This window comes from Mustela erminea, chromosome 1 (genome assembly GCF_009829155.1).
Source record: "Mustela erminea isolate mMusErm1 chromosome 1, mMusErm1.Pri, whole genome shotgun sequence".
Classification (NCBI taxonomy): Eukaryota; Metazoa; Chordata; class Mammalia; order Carnivora; family Mustelidae; genus Mustela; species Mustela erminea.
This window is the reverse complement of record NC_045614.1, coordinates 22,224,718-22,246,206: the sequence shown is the minus strand read 5'-3', so window position 1 is coordinate 22,246,206 and position 21,489 is coordinate 22,224,718. Positions and strand designations below refer to the sequence as shown.

The 21,489-nt window shown below is 42.7% G+C and overlaps 1 protein-coding gene across 13 annotated transcripts in view; it reads left to right on the top strand.

Annotated features, from left to right (window-relative positions):
• SFMBT1 (Scm like with four mbt domains 1) overlaps positions 1–21,489 on the top strand; it is a 125,618-nt gene that overhangs the window by 19,840 nt on the left and 84,289 nt on the right. The gene's annotated exons all lie outside the window — the stretch shown is intronic.

Below are 21,489 nucleotides of genomic sequence, written 5' to 3'. Positions count from 1 at the left end.
CAGTGATTGGCCTGTGTATCTAAAATTTTTTTTTTAAAGATTTATTTATTTATTTATTTGACAGATGGATAGAGAGAAAGCACAGGTAGGCAGAGTGGCAGGCAGAGGGAGAGGGAGATGCAGGCTCCCCACCGAGCAGGGAGCCTATGTGGGGCTCGAGCCCGGGCCCCCAGGATCATGACCCGAGCTGAAGGTAGCGGCTCAACTGACTGAGCCACCTAGGCGCCCCAGTGTATCTAAAATTTTAACCCTCTTCCAACATTTCACATCCCTGTCCCCTGCTTAGCTTTTTTTTTTTTTTTCCTCCTTAGCATTATCTAACACTTATATTTGTTTATCTGTTTGTGTATTATTGCTCTCCTCCACTGGAATGTTAGTTCTCTGAAGAGAGGGATTTTTGTCTCTGCTGTTTATTGCTCTATCTCTAGCACTTAGATCAGGGTCTGGCTGATGGTAGGTGCACAGTAAAAATTTGTTGAATGAGTGAATGAATGAATATTTCACAGCACAGAAATAGCATAGATTCACCCTGGTCTGTGAGTTTTATAAATTCTGAATTTGGTAGACTGTCAGTGTTTAGTCGGGAAACCCCTCCAGGTGCTTCAGTCAAGAAGGGGTACAATTCAGGGCACCTGAGTGGCTCAGTTAAGCATCCCAACTCTTTTTTTTTTTTTCTAAGTTTTTTAAAAAAGATTTTATTTATTTGACAGAGATCACAAGTAGGCAGAGGGGTAGGCAGAGAGAGAGGGGGAAGCAGGTTCCCTGCTGAGCAGAGAGCCCGATGCGGGGCTCGATCCCAGGACCCTGAGATCATGACCTGTGCCAAAGGCAGAGGCTTTAACCCATTGAGCCACCCAGGCGCCCCAGCATCCCAACTCTTGATCTTAGCTTGGGTCTTGATCTCAGGGTTAAAAAAAAAAAGAGGGGGGTATGATTCTAGGAATTAGATAGAAAAAGAAGGGCTGGAGGAGCAAATGGGGAATGTGATATTCCTCAGAGCCCATACACCCCCATTTTGCCCCAATGTTACTGGAGTTCCCTCCTGCCAGGGCTGCTGCTAGAGCCTTATGGGAGCCCAGCTGCCTGGGGCTTGGGAATGTAGATTTCAAGCCAAATGATTCAGGGATGGTCTAGAAGGGAAGGTATAGGGCTAAGTACCGACATAAACTGTCCAGCACAGGGGATATTTATTTACTTCATTTGGGGAGATAAGCTTAGATATAGGACAGACTAAATTGAGTCATTTGTGCTGTGTTCCCAAATTAATAGCGCAGGGTGAGATCTGAGATTATGAGTGCAACATTAGCAAGCTAAGAATTAAATCCCAGCTTAGCCTAGTCACATCCATGTGTTGAACCACAAACTGAACTCAGCCTCTAGAAATGGAGCACGACAGGAAACATATCTTCACTGTGGCCATGATCTCTTAGCGTGATTAAGTGCTCATTTCCGTGAGTTCAGTAAATCTGTTTTTAGGCCCAGTTGTGTCCCAGATTAGATCTCTGTCACCTAAAGGATCATACTGGCTTCTCCTAATCTGATTACAGAGTCGTTACTCAGAGTCCTGGTGTCATTTACAGGCCTAGGATGTGACAAGCTTGTATTTATGGTACCTCTGACCCAAGTGCTCCTTTCTCTGCTGCTGAGATCATCCCTGGCTCCCCCTCCCCCAGGATGAATTGCCAGTATCTTGTCACTCCTCTTCTCCCTTCCTTTCTCTTCTGACTTTATGAACAAGGGTAGCAGAGTCTAAATATACTTGATTGCTAACCATATTCATGTTCAGTACTCATCAATATTTATGACATTGATCTATCAGTAATAAGCTTATTTTTATTAGGAATGACAGCTTTTTTAATCTCTCATGATGCAGAGGGAGAAAATAGTGGAAATGTTTGGAACTGGTAGGATCCCTATTCCCTTTGCCCTTTTCCTCACTTTCCTAGGCCCCAGTTAAGACTGGCCCAGGGATCTGGGTTGAGGGTATGTTTCTTGGATTCGAAGTATGTCATTGATAGACAAAGAAACTACCTCCTCCATACTCCCTCACCCCCAACCCCGCAAAATGAAATCCTATGCTATGATTATATTTCTAGATTTAGAATTCTGCTGTGATTTTCTTTTCTTTTCTTTTTTTTTTTTTTTTAAGATTTTATTTATTTATTTGACACAGAGAGATATCACAAGTAGGCGGAGAGGCAGGCAGAGAGAGAGAGGAGGAAGCAGGCTTATCCATGGAGCAGAGAGCCCGATGCGGGCTTGATCCCAGGACCCTGGGATCATGACCCGAGCTGAAAGCAGAGGCTTTAACCCACTGAGCCACCCAGGTGCCCCTGTGATTTTCTTTTTAAAGATCATTTATTTCACACACACAGAGAGAGCATGAGTGAACACAAGCAGGGGAAGGGGCAGAGGGAGAGGCAGAAGTAGACATCCACCTGAGCTGGGAGCCCACCATAGGGCTTGATCCCAGGATCCTGGGATCATGACCTGAGCTGAAGGCAGATGTTTAACCAGCTGAGCCACCAGGTGCCCCTACGATTTATTTTTTATGAAATTCACATCCTTTTTTCCTTAAAAACTGAAATTCCAAGGGCTATTAATGTTAAGTCTTTTCAGAGAGTATTTTACCATGTTTTTGATGAATTAAATAATTTATGTTCAAGTACCAGCTTATTTCATTCATCAGGTTATTTTGGATTTCTGGATGCTATTTTTATTTAAGGATGATCCTATGCTACTTGTAAACATAAATTAATGGATCTTTCATCCATCTCATTATGTTCATGGATTTCCTTGTAAGGATGTAATCGATCCCTTAAAATTGTACCTAGATGCAGTCCCTTAGTTTTCTAATAGGATTTAAAAATTATTTTCTTCATCTAAACAAACTGAAAATAAACTTCTATTATTTTTTATTTTCCCATATGGCTGAGTAATTTCTACAGCAAAAAAATTAACTGCCAGAGCAGCTTAGATTCTTCTGTTCTTTGTGCCCTGAATAAACGCTTATTATTTGCGTTTTTACTACTGACAGCCATAACATTTTATTTAATGCTATAAAGAAGGAATCCTTGAGAGGAACTGTACTGGGGAAGGAAGGGGGATGGCCCCTGGTGTATTTGCCTTTTTAGTTTTCCGAAAGTCCCTTTCTGAATTTGAAACACTGTGTTAGTGAGAAATACTACCTCATCAAAATTCTATGAGAAAAATATTGTTTGAATTTAAGCAAAAACCATTTATTTTTCTCTTCAGCATGCTTCCACTGCCTCTCTCTTTTGAATGATTTTATTTGTACCCTGAAGTTGCTCTGTTTTTGAGCCGTGGTTGTTGGAGGCTTTCCTAGGAAGGTGCTGGGCTGACGGGGCCTCGGCTGGGAGGCTGCGACCGGAGCAGGTGGGTGGGCGGTCCTGTTCTCCTGTGCCCTCAGATGCTCCCAAGAAGCTGATGTCTTAGGAAGACACCTTTAGAAACTGTTACACACTCATTTAAATTAACTCTCCAAATGGGGTGCAGTAGAGCCAGGAATATGTCTATGACTCAAAGACGCTTACTCTTAACTTCTTGTAGGTATTTGCTTTTATTTGTTAACTTCTTATTTTGGGACATTTCAAACATACACCAATGAAGAGATAATAATGCAGTATACCTCCATATACAGATCACGCCACATTAACGTTCTGTTATTTTAAAGGTATTTTCAAATGAATTTAGGCATGAAATTTTTTTTTTTTTTTTGGCATTGTGTTTTAGGCATGTTTTTCTCAGTTTACATTACAAGTTTAGTTGTGCCCGAGTAACTCTCAAGACTAGTTGTAATGCACTGAGTATGAGGTAGGCAGATTGCTGCTGGACTGGTGCTCGACAAAGAGAAGTCGTATGCAGACTATTTCCAGTATTACTGGTAGGCTCAGCTTCGGCAGTGAGGCACTTCTTTTTCACTTACAGGGAACACAGATCTAAGTTATAAAACTGGTGGAGGCTAGATCTAGTTTGGAAATGTTTTCTTCCCTTTTCTTTCTTTCCTCTTCTCTTCTCTTCCTACTCTGTCCTTCCTCCACCCTCGATCTGTCTCTCCTTTCTGCCGTCTGTCCTACAGGTGTTCGTCTGCTCTGTGTGCACAACGCTACCAGGTGGGAGCCTGCGCTGTGGGAGGGTTGGGGGTTGGACATAAATAGGATCTAGCATTGGCGACAAGGACTTGGCAGGTAGACTGAGCGATGTGGCCGAGAGTAAGATGGGGACGTGCTCAGTAAGGGAATGAGAAAAAAACTGCTGGTGATTTCAGACGTGCAGGTGAGAAACAGCTGTGAAGAGAGCACTTTGGGCAAGGGAGCAGGACTTGCAGAGGCCCTGAGGTAGAGAAGAGTCTGCAGGGAAGTAGGAACCCAGCAAGGGAGCATGTGTGGAGGGGGCCACAGTGGTCTAAGCAGGCAGTAGATCTTGCAGGTCTTGTAGATCTTGGGTAAGGGGTTTGGAGTTTATTATTTAGTAAGCTACTGAAAGGCTTTCAGGAGGATTGTGACAGTATCTGCTTTGCCTTTTAAAAGATATCTGTCTGCTATTAAAATTTTGAAAATTCTTAAAAAAAAAAAAAAAGCTATCTGTCCACTCTGTGGAGAATGGATTTCTGGGAGTGAGAGGAAAGGCAGTTTGAAGGCTCCCGCAGAAGTCTAGGCGGTTCAAATTAGAATGATGGCAGCGGGAATGGAGAGAAGTGGTTGATTTCAAACTACGTTGGGACAGTAGACTCAGTAGGATTTGTGGATGGCTGGGCTGATGGTTGGCATCTGGGCTTGGTTGGTTGTGTAGTACAGAAGTGGGGAAGCCAGGGAGCGTTGAGTTGGGGAGCAAATTGGAGATCAGCTTTGGTTGTCTGTGGAACGTCGATGTGGAGATTCCGAATGAGTACTTGGACATACCTGTCTGCAGCTCAGGGAGTAAGTCCTCGTTAATATTGGTAGTACTCATCGTCACGGATCGGCATGACATCACCTAGGAAGAGAATGTCGGATGCGTGTGGGGAGCAAAGAGAACTCAGCATTCGCTCCAGGGAAATCCCAGGTTTAGTTGGTGTGGTTCTGGAGGAGTCAGCAGACAGAAGGGCTGGGTGGAGGGGGAACAGGAGAGCGCGTCACAGTTGCGGAGAGAAGAAAACACTTTGAGGAAGAGGGACAGTTTCCTGAGTGGATGGGGGCCGTAGACTGGCTTAGGCATTCGGAAGGTCACAGTGGCCTAGCCAGCAGCCACTTTAGTGTGTTAAGATAGACGCTAGCCAGATTGGGGACGAAGTGAGCAGTAGGGTGGACCAGCCTCCAAGATGAGATGTCCTACTGTGAAAGGGGTGGAGAAGGGCTAGAGCGTGTTTGTGTGCTGCCCAGAGGGGATGGAGCACTGAAGGAAGCTCCTGGCACCCTCACATGGGTCTGTGTAGGTATCTTTATTCTCTCCTGGCTCTTGGATTCTTCGGTTCTCTGAATGTGAGTAGACATCCGATTTGTATTAAAGAAACAAGGAAGCAGGAGTTTATTGCTACTTGTCGTCTGTCCGTGGAGATGCATCTTCTTTAAGGAGTGGAGAGGGTTTAGAAATAGCACAAGATGTACACAGATGCTTACAAGAAGTCACACTCATTTTGTCAAGGGTATTACTTTCGAAGTATTGTTGATATTTTTTGAAAAGTGGAGGTCTAAGCTGTAAGAGAAGGAAAGAGGCATGGGGATGCTTATTTCATGAGGTCCTCTAGGTGTGAATGCTGGAACTTTTCCCAAGTTGCTGTTTAAGTTCAGCCTTAAACTTGACAATTTAACATGTTGGCGTCCTTTCCCTCTGCCTTTGAGGGGGTTTTGTTTATTAAGTGTGAATGGCTGAGGCTTGTGGGAGGGGCATGGGAGCTTGCTGTAAGCAGGTTAGACTGTGATCTCCTAAGACCACAGGGACTTTGTTTTGTTCACCACTTGGTAAGTGTGAATGAGTGAATGAATAAGTCAGCTCTGAAAGTCAGCATCACTGGGGCGCCTCAGCGGCTCAGTCAGTTAAGCAACTGCCTTTGGCTCAGGTCATGATCCCAGCATCCTGGGATCCAGCCCCTCGTGGGGCTCCTTGCTCAGCAGGGAGTTTCCCTGTCCCTCTGTTCCTCTCTTTCTTGCTCTTTCTCGCGCTTGTTCTCTCTCAAGTAAATAAATAAAATCTTAAAAAAAAAAAAAAGAAAAGCATCATTATATTAGTAGTCATGGACAGTAAAATGACTCCCACATTTTCAGAATTTTCAAAAATGTCCTTTTTTGACCAAATTCTTATATAAAACATGCAAATTAGAACACAGTAAGATACCTTGACATACTCACGAGATTTGCAGAAATGTTTAAATCACACAGTAGGAAATAGGTAGTGGTGCATGGAACTTTCCTCACTGGTGCTGGGTGTGAGACGGTACAACCACTCTGTGAAATTCAGTCTGCTTTACAAGGTGTATGTGCTTGTCCCGACCTCCACTGGACTGTGGCAGGGAGGCCAGCTCTGCTACCTTCCAGCCTGTGGCCGTAAGGGTCCTGGAGTCTAGAGAGGCCATGGAGTCTGATGGACAGTGAGGAGTGTAAACTGCGAATTCTAGTACTTTTTCTCCCTTTGTCCTTTAATTTGTTAATGACTCTGTTCTGGATCTTAGAATGCTCTGTATTTTCTCTTCTTTTGCTGCTAAAGGTATGGCTCCAAAAAAGACAGCAGTCTAACTAAAGACGGAAACAGTTACATTGTCTTGGATGAAATGAGTCTTCCCCCACTGCATACCTGGTCATCTGAGGCAGAAAATTAACAGGCAAAAGATTGTAGATTTTATTTTCTCCCTTATTTTTATTTTATTTGTTATTATTTTTAGAGAGAGTGGGGAGGTGGGTAGAGGGAGAGAGAGAGAGAATCTTTTTTTTTTTTTTAAGATTTTATTTATTTATTTGACAGAGAGAGAGATCACAAGGAGGCAGAGAGGCAGGCAGAGAGTGGGGGGAAGCAGGCTACTTGCTGAGCAGGGAGCCCGATGTGGGCCTGGATCCCAGGACCCTAAGACCATGACCTGAGCTGAAGGCAGAGGCTTAACCCACTGAGCCACCCCGGTGCCTGCGAGAAAGAATCTTAAGCAGGCTCTACGCTCAGTGCAGGGCCTGATGGGGGCTCGATCTCACGACCCTGAGATGATGACCTGAGCTGAAATCAAGGGTCAGCTACACAGGCACCCCTCTGTGTTTAACTTTTTGAGAAATTGCCAAACTGTTTTTCCAAAGTGGTTTTGTCATTTGACATCCTCACTGGCAGTGGGTGAGAGTGTTAGTTTCTCCACGTCTTTGTTGATACTTGTGAATATCTGTTTCTCTTTTTTGTTTGTAGCCAGGCTTGTGGCTTTATCTGAGGAAATAGACATTAAAACACAGTGAAATGAAAAGGCAAAAAAAAAAAAACAAAAAAAACAAAAAACAAAGAAGACTGCACACAAAGAAAAACACAGTGAGATGCTGTTACACAGTCATCAGTTATGCCAATATTTAACAGCTGAGTGTAGAAAATGAGTACATGCAGGTCGATTAGTTTTTATGACTCAAATGATTTTGGCTTTTTAAATGATTTTTATTGAGGTGAGGTTGCCTTAGTTAAAAACAAACTCTGTTTTTAAGTAAATCCTACTCCCAGTGTGGGGCTCGAACTCCCCACCCCAAGATTAAGAGTCACATATTCTACCAAGTGAGCCAGCCAGGTGCCCCAGCTGTGTTTGCTATAGGTTTTCATTTTGGGGTCCTCCACCTCTGTAATTTCTCTCTACTCTATTGAAGTTCATGCCAGCTGTGCCTTTATTCATTCACTCATTCCATCAACACTCTTTGAAGGCCTCTCTGCTCAAGAGTCCAGTCCCAAGAGAGCGTAGGATGCCCCTGTCAGGTACTAGAACATCAGATTTTGTGATGTGGGAACAAAAAATGTAAAATGGGTGTACAGTTAAAAGGTAGACTAGATGCGCTGTCGTTCTGGAGAGCTTTTTACCAAGGAACACCTGTTAACACCTGTGACTGCTCTCACCTGGGTTTCTTGTTACTGTTAAGTGATTCATTGGCTGGTGGTTCTAAAAAATTTCTGCAAAGGGTCTGATGTCTTCTCTGATTTGAGGCTTTAGAATGTGCAGTAAAGTGTCTAAGAGGAAATGGTAGCAGACGAGGAAATCCATTTTGGAAAAAGTTTGTGTGTAGAGATTGTGATTTTTGAATTGCAGCTTGGTATGTGGAGAATGAGGTCAGGCTTTGGCTTTGGCTATCATTTAATGGTTCTGTAACCCTGGACAAGTTAAAAACTTTTGAAGCCTCATTTCCTTACCTGTGAAGTGGGAGTATTTCAGAGGGCGGGAAGGGATGAGTAGTCACCTAGCGTAGCCTCGAGGGTTCAGGTGTCAGCTCTCTTGCTCCTTCACCTCAAGACAGAGTTTATAGAAAATAAGCTATGTTCCTTCCTGAAATAAAGATACAAATTAACTGATTATTATCTAATAGAAACAAAATTAGAACGTTAGGGCAAAAGAAAAAAAAAACAAAAAAAACCATAATAATATACCTAGTTATAAGCATTTCCTAGAATATGACAAAAATGGTGCGATTTTAAATCTCTCTAAATTCTTACGAGTCGCACTGTTTTTTTTTTTTCTGTCAATTCTAGGTTCTTCTTTTTAAAGAAGATTGATTGATTGATTTATGAGAGAGAGACAGACACTGAGAGAGCACAAGCAGGGGGTGGGGAGAGGGAGAAGCAGGTTCCCTGCTGAGCAGGAAGCCTGATGTGGGGCTCTATCCCAGGACCCTGGCTGGGATCATGACCCAAGCCAAAGGCAGACACTTAACCAACTGAGCCACCGGGTGCTCCAATTCTAGATTTTTCTATTTCAAGGTATAAGTCATTAAAAATTCTTCCAGGAGGGGTGCCTGGATGGCTCAGTCAGTTGGGCATCCAAGTCTGGGTTTTATTTAGGGTTGTGGGATCAAGCTCTGCCTTGGGTTCTGTGCTTAGAGAAGAGTCTGCTTCTCTCTCACACTCTCCCTCACTGCCCCCCACCCCCCACCCTTTGCCCTGCCACCATGCACCCTTTCTCTCTAAAATAGTCTTTTTTTTTTTTTTTGAGATTTTATTTATTTGAGAGAGAGAGAGAGACAGAGATAGAGCACAAGCAGAGAAGAGAGGAAGAAGCAGGCCCCCCACTAACCAGGGAGCCAGGACCCCAGGATCATGACCCAAGCTGAAGGCAGATGCTTAACTGACCTAGCCACTCAGGTGCCCCAAATAAAGTCTTTTAAAAAATTCTTTGCAGAAGATTTTTAGAAGTCAACGATTATATTCTAAAGTAAAATGTGTTTTTTTGCAACAAATCTGAGAAAATGTTTCTGGTAAAAGGCAGAGGGAAATTATTATAAGTTCATTTATTCCCCCTTTCTTTTGTTGAAAATCATTACTATGTCCTAGTTGAGAAAACATCTCTCTCTCTCTCTCTCTCTTTTTTTTAAATGTAAGATGAGATGGATCAGGTCATGTTTTGTAACAAGTGAGGTTTGCATCCTGAGTTAATGACTCATTAAGGTTCCTAAATATGTTACAGTTTGAATGAATTGAAGAATCTGTGAGGGCTCTGTTGTCTGGATTCTTTTATCTGGAATAAAGTTTTTGCAAAGTGTTCAGTGTATTGACATTTTGAAACAGTGGAGGATGGAAAGATGAATTTAGCAGAATGCTTGCCTGGGATCAACTTCAAACAACTCAGTCATGTATGCCACTAAGAGTTGTACCCATGAGGCCATATTCTTCCCATTCGAGGTTGATTTATTACTCATGCCCCCTCTGTTAAAAGAGTTTATTTTTAGGTAAAGGATTGAAGAATGAATACTTTTATTATTTTGAGTACAAACTAACGCATCAGTTGTAACTAGGCATGTTTTATGAATGGGTCAGACTGTCTCCATTTCAGGCTCCGCACTGAGAGCAGTTGGAAGAATGTTTTCCACTGAACCAGTGAGTATTTTTGCCAGCATTATAATCAAATCCTATAGCAAGCTTCTAGATTATTTTTTAAGATTTTACTTTTAAGTCATCTCTACACCCAGCATGGGGTTCAAACTTACAACCTCCAGATCAAAAGTCTCTCAGTCCCCCAACTGAGCCAGCCAGGCTCCCAGCAAGTTTCTAGATGATTTTGATTAGTCTTTTGGATGTTTTATTTATAAAAACATGATTTAGGATTTCGGGAGGATAATATAAAATATTTAATTTCTTAATAGTATAACAATATGTTTTTGTTATTAGTCTCTTTAGCACTCAGTTTTGAAAGGTGTTAGCTTTTCAACTGCAAAGCAGGCGGAATACACTCTCATCAGTATATTTTGATTTATTATATTGATAGCTGAATTGAAATTGAGCTTGCAAAAACAAAAGAGTGCCTGTCACTTTCTTCAGTTCCAGCATCTTGAATAATATGGAGGATGGGCCCTAATTCTTGACCTTTGGGTTTATTGGTCAGTGTTTTCCTAGTTGCTAAGATGAACGAAGGATTCTGAGAACTGCGCAGTGTTGCTGTCCTTTTGAGTGCTGTTAAATCTTGGGCACTTGCTGCCCAGGTATCCAAATGCACACTCGCTTCCATTCATCACATTCACTTTGAATTTAGCCGTTCTCTTCTCGGCCACCCACACCACAGCCCTTGGCCTGGTGCCCAGCAGAGCTTCCCAGTGGCTGCCGGTGGTCTTCGCGCTGGCCACACGGGCGCCCTTTCATTTCTGAGTCTTCCCTCTCCCTGGAACGTCCTTTTCTACTTGGCGTTGTTGGCGGCTCCCTCTTTGGGAGACGAAGCCTTCGTGCTTCTCACCTCCGGGCTTCTTTTCTGCATAGGGTGCACAGAGCGCGTGGTCCCGTGGCTGACAGAAGGCGTTCCCCCTTCCTGCGGTACGGCTCCCTCCGCCCGAGCTTCCGAGGCGCAGCTCCCCGCGCGCGCGGGGCGCACGGGCTCCTCACCTGCCGCGCGGCCATGTGCGCATGCTCCGCCTGCAGGGTCTTCCGCCCGCCGGTGGCGCCCCCAACCCGCCGGGACGCGCCCTGCTCGCAGAGCTCCGCTTTTCTTCGCTGTCTGGCCGTTGACCTGACAACCTGTGGAGTCACCTCTGATTTTTGTCTTCCTCCTTTGAAACGTCTCTCAGGCTTAGTCTGTCCCTGCCGCTCTGACGGCTGCTTGCCTGCGCCTAGAGCTTATCCCCGGGCTGGTCCGCACCTTCCTGCCGGTCGGCCTCTAGTCCTCGCCGGCCGATGCTTGCACGTACGGCTGGTGACAGATACGCTGTGAAACGTAGTACCGCTCAGGCCTCTCCTGCTCGGTGCTTCTTGTGGCCTATGTAACGTTTGCACACTATTTCCGCTCTCCCGTGCGGCCTTATTCTGTACAGCGAGGGATTGAGCTCTCCCGTCACCTCCCATGCAAGCGTCGCGTGGCTGATGCCAGCCCCACGCCGGCCTTGCTGGCCTCTGCACACTGCTCGCACTGGTGGGAGTGCCTTCCACTCTCCCCTGGCTCTCCAAAGTTCTTTCCATCCTTCAAGATGAAGTTCCTGCTTCCATTTTGATGAAGCTGTTTGCAGCTACCTTGAGTCATAGTTCACGCTCTTTTCTCTGTGCAGCCAGTTTTCTAATGCCTTGCCTTTCAAAAATTCCACCCACCCCCCCCCCCCCCCCCCCCCCCCCCCCCCCCCCCCCCGTCCCCAATTGTAAAATCCTTTAGGTCAGGGCGGGACTGAGCTTTGTAGCACACTTGGCCATCCCTGGGGTAGTGCCAGGAACACAAAGTTCAAGAGTGATGGAGGTAGGTTGTGAGAATCGTCAAGCAAGCGTCGTCCACATGCTGGCTTCTAATTGTGTTGGTAGATACTGGGAAGTAATTCTAAAGATAAAGATACGGAATAGATGTTATAAGGTTCGTGGTCCTTGCCTAAGATGGTTTTAGCTCTTACCTGGTGTCCTTTTGTTGGTAGGGTATTGCAGATATTATGGGATTAAAATTCAGTGGTTTCAGGGACGCCTGGGTGGCTCAGTTGGTTAAGCGGCTGCCTTCCGCTCGGGTCATGATCCCAGCGTCCTGGGATCGAGTCCCACATCAGGCTCCTTGCTCGGCAGGGAGCCTGCTTCTCCCTCTGCCTCTGCCTGCCTCTCTGTCTGCCTGTGCTCACTCGCTCGCTCTCCCTCTATGCCTGACAAATAAATAAATAAATAAAATCTTTAAAATTCAGTGGTTTCAGTGGGGGACGCTTTGTACAAATTACCGTATTTAAACATCTTGTTTTATGAGTTAGGTTCTACTTACACAGAGAAAGGCCCATTTGCCTCTTCCAGACTCCGCTACTGTAAAGCAAATACTGTGCCATAAATAAAATGTCATTAGATGGACATCCTGTATTTTGGTTGTACAAATTAAGTGAATGGCATCCTACTTTGAAACATGGCTCCACTTATCAACCCTAGTGTATTTTTCCTATTTACTTCGTATAAAAAATTTTAAGCAAATTTCTTATATAATTTCCTTTCCCAAAAGTATTTCAGAAATAGAAAGGGCCTACCAGCTCCACAGAGGGTTGAATCAGGACCCACAAGCCATTCTCCCTTGGGTGGACGGCAGTGTGCAGTCACCTCCCAGCTGCCCCCTTTGATACCTGTCTCCCTCTGCCTTCCCCTGCCTGTGCTCCAGGCTGTAGGAGTGGCTGAGAGCTAGAATAGTTTTCTGCTGCTTCTCCCCTTCCTGATGTGCCTTGTTGGTTTGTTTGGTAAGAATTAGAGAATCCATTGTTAGCGTTCAAAGGTTTCTATTGTCCTGCCTGTTTAGTATTTATATTACTCTACCTTGTTACTAGCTTTTGTCTTCTTTTCCACTAGTTGGAGGCAAAGGGATGTTTTATCTTTATAGCTGCTACACAGTAGAGCCATAGTCTAGGAACTACAAAATATTTGTTGAATGAAACACTCATGTGTTTAAAAGGCAAATTTATTCACAGAGTAAAAAAGCTTATATTATCCAGCATTAAGGCCCCCCCCCTTCTCTCAAATTCTCTGCAGATTAACAACCTTATTGTTAAAAAAACCGGGGGTTCTTAAGCCTTTTGGTATTCCTTTTCCCCTTTTGGTAAACTAGTGAATCCTGTAGATCTGTTCTGAGATTAATGGTTTTAAGTGAATGCAATCCATAGGATTACAGAGGAAATTAGTTGTATGTATCTGTAACATCTGTAATGTAATATAAGAGTATCTCTTCTTTCTGTGGTGACACAGTTACAGTTACTGGTAATGTTGCTGTGATTGCTTGCCTACATTCATGTTTCAAGGTAGTCTTAAATTTGAGGTTAATGGAAACAGGAAATAACTTCCTTTCACACAAATTCATGGACTGCTGTGTTCTCTTGATGGACCATAGGACTCCAGGTTAAGAACCTTGCTCCAAACAGGGAACAGGGGTGCCTGGCTGGCTCAATCAGAAAAGCATGTGACTCTTGATTCCTGGGTTGTGAGTTCGAGCCCCATATTGAGTTGTAGAGATTACTTAAAAATAAATAAATAAATAAATAAATAAATAAATAAATAAACTGTTAAAATAAATAAGCTGTTAAATAAATAAATAAACTGGGAATAAAAGAAACTAGGGAGGAAGGTGGGAGGACGTTTTAAGAAATTTACCTTATTTCGCAGTGTGGCTGATTCTCCTATCTTAAACAAGTCTGGGATAGGGGAGTGATTAAGATTATTATACATTGCTGAGAATGTTGATGGACAGAGACTTAGGGCTTAAATAGTTTCTGTTTTAAATTTTGGGCACTGTGGGAGTAAGGGACTCATAGCTCGAGTGCATAGGATACAGAAAATCTTTTAAATATATGCATGTGGCATCTTTCTTAATCATGTTTGGAAATAACAAAGATGGCATTTAGTGGAAAATCTCATGAATTTTGGAGTCAGAAAGAATTCTGAATAAGTTTGTTAATCTTGCTTGAGGCTTGGTTTCTTCACCTGTTCAGTTAAGATACTGTTTGCGCCAGAGTCCATGAAGATGAGTGAGCGCGTGTGCCAGTGCTCGGAGCTGCAGATCAGCGCCGGCTTCTCTGGGGTGCGAAGCGGCTCACCTCTGCTGACCTGGAAAGCAAGGGTATTGGTATAAAGGGATCTTTCATATCCCTTTAGCCGGAAAAGCTGTTTGGTATTAGTAAGCCTACTTCTCAGGCTTACTGAAGTGCAGAACTTCCCAACTAGACACAGTTTGAGAGTAGATTGCTTGGAGCAGCAGAGTGTTTTGAGAGCTTATAACCTGGAAGGCATTCTCAAACACGCCATCTCATTTCATCCTCAGAGCTACTCTGCATAAAAAGGCGGCATTCCCACTTTATAGATTGGGCTCTTAAGACCAAGAAGGGTAAAACATCCTCTAGGGGCGTGAATTTGTATGCAATGAACTGGAGTTTGAAGTTGGGGTTCCCGTGCGTAAACCCTGTTTCTGCTTCCGTGTTTTGTTACGCAGTGTTATTTCACAGTACTTCCCTAGTACTCTGGTGCGAGATGCCTTTCGTACTCTTCCTACAAGGAGAACACTGTTGGAAAGAATATGTATGTATGTATGAAGATTATTATGTTCACTTTGGAGAGACTATTTTTAAAACGTTTCAAAGATACTGAAGCTGTGGAAAACAGACCGAAGTTGTAAGAATAGGAGAGAACCATCCTGTCCCTCCGGCCTTTGGCAGTAGGTTGTCCCTCTGATGTGCATCTCTCCAGGATACCCAGGTGCGGGTGTCCTACAATACGGACATCCCCCTGCACAGTGAGGACGGCATAGCCACAAGTACTCCTCAGACCACAGTCAGCTTTGACCAGTTGCTGAGGGGCAGCTCCCCTCTCCAGCCCGCACCGCCCTCCCGAGTCTGGTGGGAGCAGAAGGAACCAGTTAGGGATCATGCTTTGCATTGAATTGGCAAGTTTTCCTCAGCCTTTCTTTTGAATTTTATGGTCTTGGTGATCTTGATGTGTTTCAAAATTAGGCCTGTTTGTTTGTTTGTTTGGAAATATAGGCCTGTTATTTTATAGAATATCCCTCAGTTTGGGTTTGTTTGATGTTTTCTCAAGAATAAACTCAAGTTGGGGCACCTGGGTGGCTCAGTGGGTTAAGCTTCTGCCTTAGGCTCAGGTCATGATCTCAGGATCCTGGGATCGAGCCCCGTGTCGGGCTTTCTGCTCAGCAGGGAGCCTGCTTCTCTCTCTCTCTCTCTCTGCCTGCCTCAATGCCTACTTGTGGTCTCTGTCAAATAAATAAATAAAATCTTTAAAAAAAAAAAAACAATAAACTCAGGTTATGAATCTTTGGCAGGAATATCACAGAAATGGTGCTATGTCTCATTAGATCTTATTTGTAATTAATGAGTATTTTGTAATTAGTATTTTGTGGGTAGGTACTTCAAACCTATCCTATTCCTCATCAAGCTTTCAGTTTATTTATTATAAATTTATGTCTGTGTGGACTCATTTTTTCTGTTTTATTCAGTGAGCTATAATTTTGTTATTCTCATTACTTTATATTGATGTGTAAATTTCCCCAAATTTGGCCAGTAGGAGCCCTGTCACGCTCACTTCTTTGTTCTTTTGATGTGTTTCTGTTATTCTCTGGAACATTTTCTTGCTTTTTGGCACAAGCGGTCCTAGGCCAGAGTTTCTTACCTCAGCACTGTCTGTGTTCATGCATGTGGTTGTTTATTTAGTGTCCAGTTATTTTGAAAAAATAACTACCAAATGTTACCCTTTTTTGTATCCTTAGTAATATATCGCTTGGAATGCATTTCTTTCTTTCTTTCTTTTTTTTTTTTTTTAAAGATTTTGTTTATTTATTTGACAGACAGAGATCACAAGTAGGCACAGAGGCAAGCAGAGAGATAAGGAAGCAGGCTCCCTGCTGAGCAGAGAGCCTGATGCGGGGCTCGATCCCAGGAGCCTAAGATCATGACCTGAGCAGAAGGCAGAGGCTCAACCCACTGAGCCACCCAGGTGCCCCGGAATGAATTTCTGACACTAATGGGAAGGTGGCAGAGAACCTGCCATTCCCTTTTGTGCATTTCTTCTTTTTTCTACCTGAGAGAAAAAGAAGTCTTTTTGTCTCAGTGCCAAAAAAGAAGTATTGTAATTGTGGAGGCCATTTCATTGTCAGAATAATCACTTAAAACAAACCACAACAAATAAAAAACATTTTTGGTTGAAACGAGAGTGGAAGAAGTAGTGTGCTCTTCATTTGCTGGCTTGGCCACCACATATGTAGAGAGTATTTCCTGGAGTCAGGCCCCAAGCAGGGCTCTTCGCAAAGCATCAGGGTTACTGGGCAGACAAACCCCAGCATAGTGCCTGCAGTGCCCTCAGAGAGCTTACAGTGTGTGGTTAGACTGGGTCACAGAAACCCGGAGGGACAGTCATGAAATGTCCTAAGCTGCATTTCTTACATGTGAAATGACCCGTTCCACTTTACAAATTGTTCTGACGGTAAAACGAGATCATTTAAGCAAAAGTCCTTTGTGAATTATAGATGTGTTCTATAAATGAAGTATTTCTTTCCCGTCACTTCCTCATGTATTTGTAGTTTTTTTAGAATTACTAAGGGAGAAAAAAAAAAAAGAATTACTAAGGCACCATCGCCTGAATTAACTTCCTGGCTCTTCTCCTCCACCCTGAGCGTCACTGTCCATCTCTCTGTATGTGCACTCCACCTACTTTCACATCACTGAACACTGCTCACAGACCTTGAGTGTGCCCATATTTCCTTCAGGTTGAAGTCCAGACTCGTGATAAGTAATACCTCTAGGCTCGCCCCAACCTAACTTCCCAGTCTTGTCTTGTTACTTGTCCTGAAGCCTTTAAACCAAACCAGACTGGCCTGTCACTGCATGTGACACACACACTGCACTCTTCCATTCCCGTGCCTTCATTCTTATGCTTCGCCTGGAACTTCATCTTCCCCATTTTGCAAAATTACATTTTCATTCTGGACCTGACTTTTAGCTGAGGCCTCTCTGTGCTTTACTCCCATCATGGGTACAGTCTCTGGAGTATTTAGTAGTCATCATCTGTCATTGTGAGGTTTTCTCAACTGGCATTCCGGCCCTCAAAGTACGGGACCATGTGCAGTATGTTTTTTTTCTGATTGATAGGCAAAGTGACCTGACTGCATTTATCTCTACTCCCAAGAATTTAGAAACAAACAAACAAAAAAACTCTGACTTTTCAGAAACACAAAAAAATCTGAATTTGCATTGAAAGAAAAAAAAAATCATTACTCTGTACCAGTATTGCATTTTAGTAAGTCACAACGCATTTGACTTAACTGTCCCTTGCCTCAGCAAAAGATGAACACCTTTGTGCTTTTGAGCACCTTGTTGTCTGGGAGACTTCAAACTGAGATGGTTGCAGCCTCTTTTATCCCTCCCTTTGACCCATTTTGGTACCAGGGATGGATTGCTTCAGCTTAGCAGATGCCTTTAGTGACTGGGTCACGTCGGGTGTCCCAGGTGGTCCGAGTGAGGGAGCATGCTACTGAAAGCTGGAGGGACTCAAGATCCAGCATTTCTTTTTTGTATGTGAGTGATAAAGAAGTTTGTCTCAAAATCTCAGGAATCAGCCACTTGATTACCTTCCATAATTAAGAAAGAAAATCAAGATAAAACTACCTAAGTCATTAAAAGCAATTCACTAAAAAAAGAAGAAAGAAATGCCCTTGAGTGCTATGAAGGAAAAATGTTTGATGCTATGAGAGCTTAAAACAGGAGGAACCATGAATTTCTATTTTATTACCCAAGTGTGACCTAGCAGTTGGTGATAGTGCTTCCTTTCAGTTAAAAATCCCCTATTATGACTTCAAAAGATGGATTTCCAATGATAGACCAGTTTTTTTCTCTTACTGTTCTATTCAACATTCATTGTTAAAAGAATAGGTGTTTCAATAAAAGAATTGTCAGGAAAAAAAAAAAAAAAGAATTGTCAGAACTTGGAAATATCCAGGTAACAGTGATGACCTTTTAGTCAGTACATACTTGTTAATATCATTGATTTTTCCAGAAAGATATCTCAAATACAGACTGTGTTTTGGATATAGTATAGTGTAGTTCTGGATATTCGTCGTGAGAATCCGCTTTCGTGGTGCAGAATGCAGCCCGTTCCTATCGAGTAGTAGCACCATGAGTGTCATGGCGGTATCGTGATGTCACTTAGCATGCACTCTGTTTATTTCTGTGTTTAAGGCAGTTAACGGGGATACTGCTGCTGCTTTGTTGTAACCCCTAAGAAGGCTGATTTATCACTGTAGTTTTATTTCACGGTTTACTTTTTATTATGGCAGTGTTTAAACATGTACAGAAACAGAAAATCCCTTTACTTGGTTTCCACAGTTATCACCACATGGCTGGCTTATTTTGTATACACTTTCCTTTCTGACGGATAGACACAATTTTGTTTCCCTTACTACATCATTTTATAGCAAATGTTGAGTATTATATCACTCTGTAAATAATTCAGTATTTATCTCTAAAATTATGATTTTTTTAACCACAATACCCTTTTATTGCATGTAAAAATCAGTTAATTTAAAAAATATTATTAAATATGCTGCTGGCATTATCACTATTTTAAGTTCTTCTCTGTTACAGTTTGATTTGTGGTATTGGCTGTTATGCAGAACTTATGGAGGTTTTTTCATTTTAACTATGATATAAAAAGAATAGCTCTGTTTCTGGAATGAAAATGTAATATCATATTTTTATAAAATATTTTGGGCTAAGACCCCCCAAAAATGAACACACACATACAAACAACCAAGCACTGGAAATCTATCTATAAATAACAATCCTGATTAAATTATACTTGAATGACGATTTTTCTGTTGTTTGTGTACTTAATAATATACATCTTGGGGAAGAGAGGAAACTCTTTTGAAAATTCCTGTTTTAGGTTTAGCAAGCTGATGCTGACTAGGTGAGGAGTTTTTGTGGGCTCTTGAGCCCAGTGGGTTCTTGGTAGCTCAGTGGTCTTGAACTGTGGGGCTTAGAGCCCTTAGGACCTGCACCAGGTTTTGCCCCAGTTATTGGGTACAGGCCATTTCAGCAGGTGCTTAAATGAGCACTTACTATATGCAAATTAAACTGGGGAAAATACCTTACAACTACTGAATGTGGAGTTAATTTGAAACAGTAATTCTCTTTTGTTATAATTCAGAAATAGCATAATACATAGTGCAAGTAATATTTGAACCTTTCAAAGAATAAACTGGGCAATGACATGTAAAACTGGTAGTTTTAAACAGTTTAAAACAGGTAATGATCTTTTGTTCTATACCCATTTCCTTCCTTTGCTGGTGCAGTAGTGCGGTTCCCATATTAAAAGTGAGGAGCTGCTCACTGAGGGGCACAGAGTATGTGCTGCCACCCACTTTCTGTTGGATTCAGGATGTGTGAATGTGAGAGATTTTTCTACTCAGGATGACCTGAGGATTTAATAAAAACTGAAATTTATGGAACCTTGATATTTATATGCACCCATTTAGGTGGTATAGAACCCCTCTCCCCATGTTGATACTATTGAGTTTTAGTAAGTTGATACAAACATCTGTCACCAGAAATTAATTTTAGAACACTTCCATTCCCCTCCGCTCCCACCCCATGACCTTGTGACTAGTTACCAATAACCCCTGTCTCTACCCTAGTGTCAGGCAATCACTGATGGCTTTTTTTTTTAAGATTTTATTATTATTATTATTATTTTAAATGAGAGGTTCTTTTTTTTTTTTTTAAGATTTTATTTATTTATTTGACAGAGATCACAAGTAGGCAGAGAGGCAGGCAAAGAGAGAGGAAGGGAAGCAGGCTCCCTGCTGGGCAGAGAGCCCGATACAGGGCTCGATCCCAGGGCCCTGGAATCATGACCTGAACCGAAGGCAGAGGCTTTAACCCACTGAGCCACCCAGGTGCCCCTAAGATTTTATTTTTTTAAGTAATCTCTCCACCCAACTTGGGGCTCGAATTCACAACCCTGAGATGAAGAATTGCATGCTCTGCTGACTGAGCCAGCCAGGTGCCCCTATAAGCTTTTTTCTCTGCAGTTTTGCCTTTTCTACAAATTTGTTGTAAATAGAATCATCACAGTATGTAGACTTATCTGTCTGGCATATTTCATTTCATATGATGTTTTTGAAATTTGTCCCTGTTATTGCATGTATCAGTAGTTCACTCATTTTTGTTGCTGAGAATTATCCTGTTGTTAGATACACCATATTTTGTTTATCCATTCACTAATTGATGGACATTTGGGTTGTTTCCTGCTCATAGCAGTGAACACTTGTGTAAACGTCTTTGTATGGTTATGTTTTCATCCCTCTTTGGTAGATACCCAAGAGTGGAGTTACTGGGTTGTACAGTAACTATATTTAAACATACAGCTTTGAAGAAGATCTTAAGGAACTGCCGAACTGTTTTCAGAGTGGCCGTACCATTTTCCATTTGCGCCAACACTGTGTGAGAGCTGCAGTCTCTTGTGAACCCTAGCTATTGCTAGTCTTTGACTTTACCCATTTTTGTTGGTATGTAATGATATTTCCTTGACGTTTTAATTTGCTTTTCTTAATGACTAATGAAGTATCTTTTCATGTGCTTATTTGCCATTCATACGTCCTCTTTTTAATTTTTTTTATTTTTATTTTATTTATTTATTTATTTATTTTTAAAGATTTTATTTATTTATTTGACAGAGATCACAAGTAGGCAGAGAGGCAGGCAGAGAGAGAGAGAGAGAAAGAGGGAAGCAGGCTTCCTGTGGAGCAGAGAGCCCGATGCGGGGCTCGATCCCAGGACCCTGAGATCATGACCCGAGCCGAAGGCAGCAGCCCAAACCACTGAGCCACCCAGGCGCCCCACGTCCTCTTTTTTAAAGTGTCTATTCATATCTTTTGCCTATTTAAAAAAATTAGATTGTTTAATGAGTTGTAAGAGTTTGGTGGGGTTTTTTTTTTTTTTTTTTTTTTTTTAAAAAGATTTATTTATTTATTTTTAAGATTTTATTTATTTACTTGACAGACAGAGATCACAAGTAGGCAGAGAGGCAGGCAGAGAGAGAGGAGGAAGCCGGCTCCCTGCGGAGCAGAGGGCCCAATGTGGGGCTTGATCCCAGGACCATGGGATCATGACCTGAGCCAAAGGCAGAGGCTTTAACCCACTGAGCCACCCAGGCGCCCAAAAGATTTATTTATTTAGAGTGAGTGAGAGAGAGAAGAAACAAGAGTGGGGGAGGGGCAGAGGAAAGAGAGGGTGGTGGGGAGCCAACGCCCTGCTGAGCAGGGAGCCAGGACACAATGTGACCCCAAGATCCTGACCTGAACCAAAACCAAGAGTTGGTGGCTTAACCGACTGAGCCACCCTGGCGCCCCTGTAA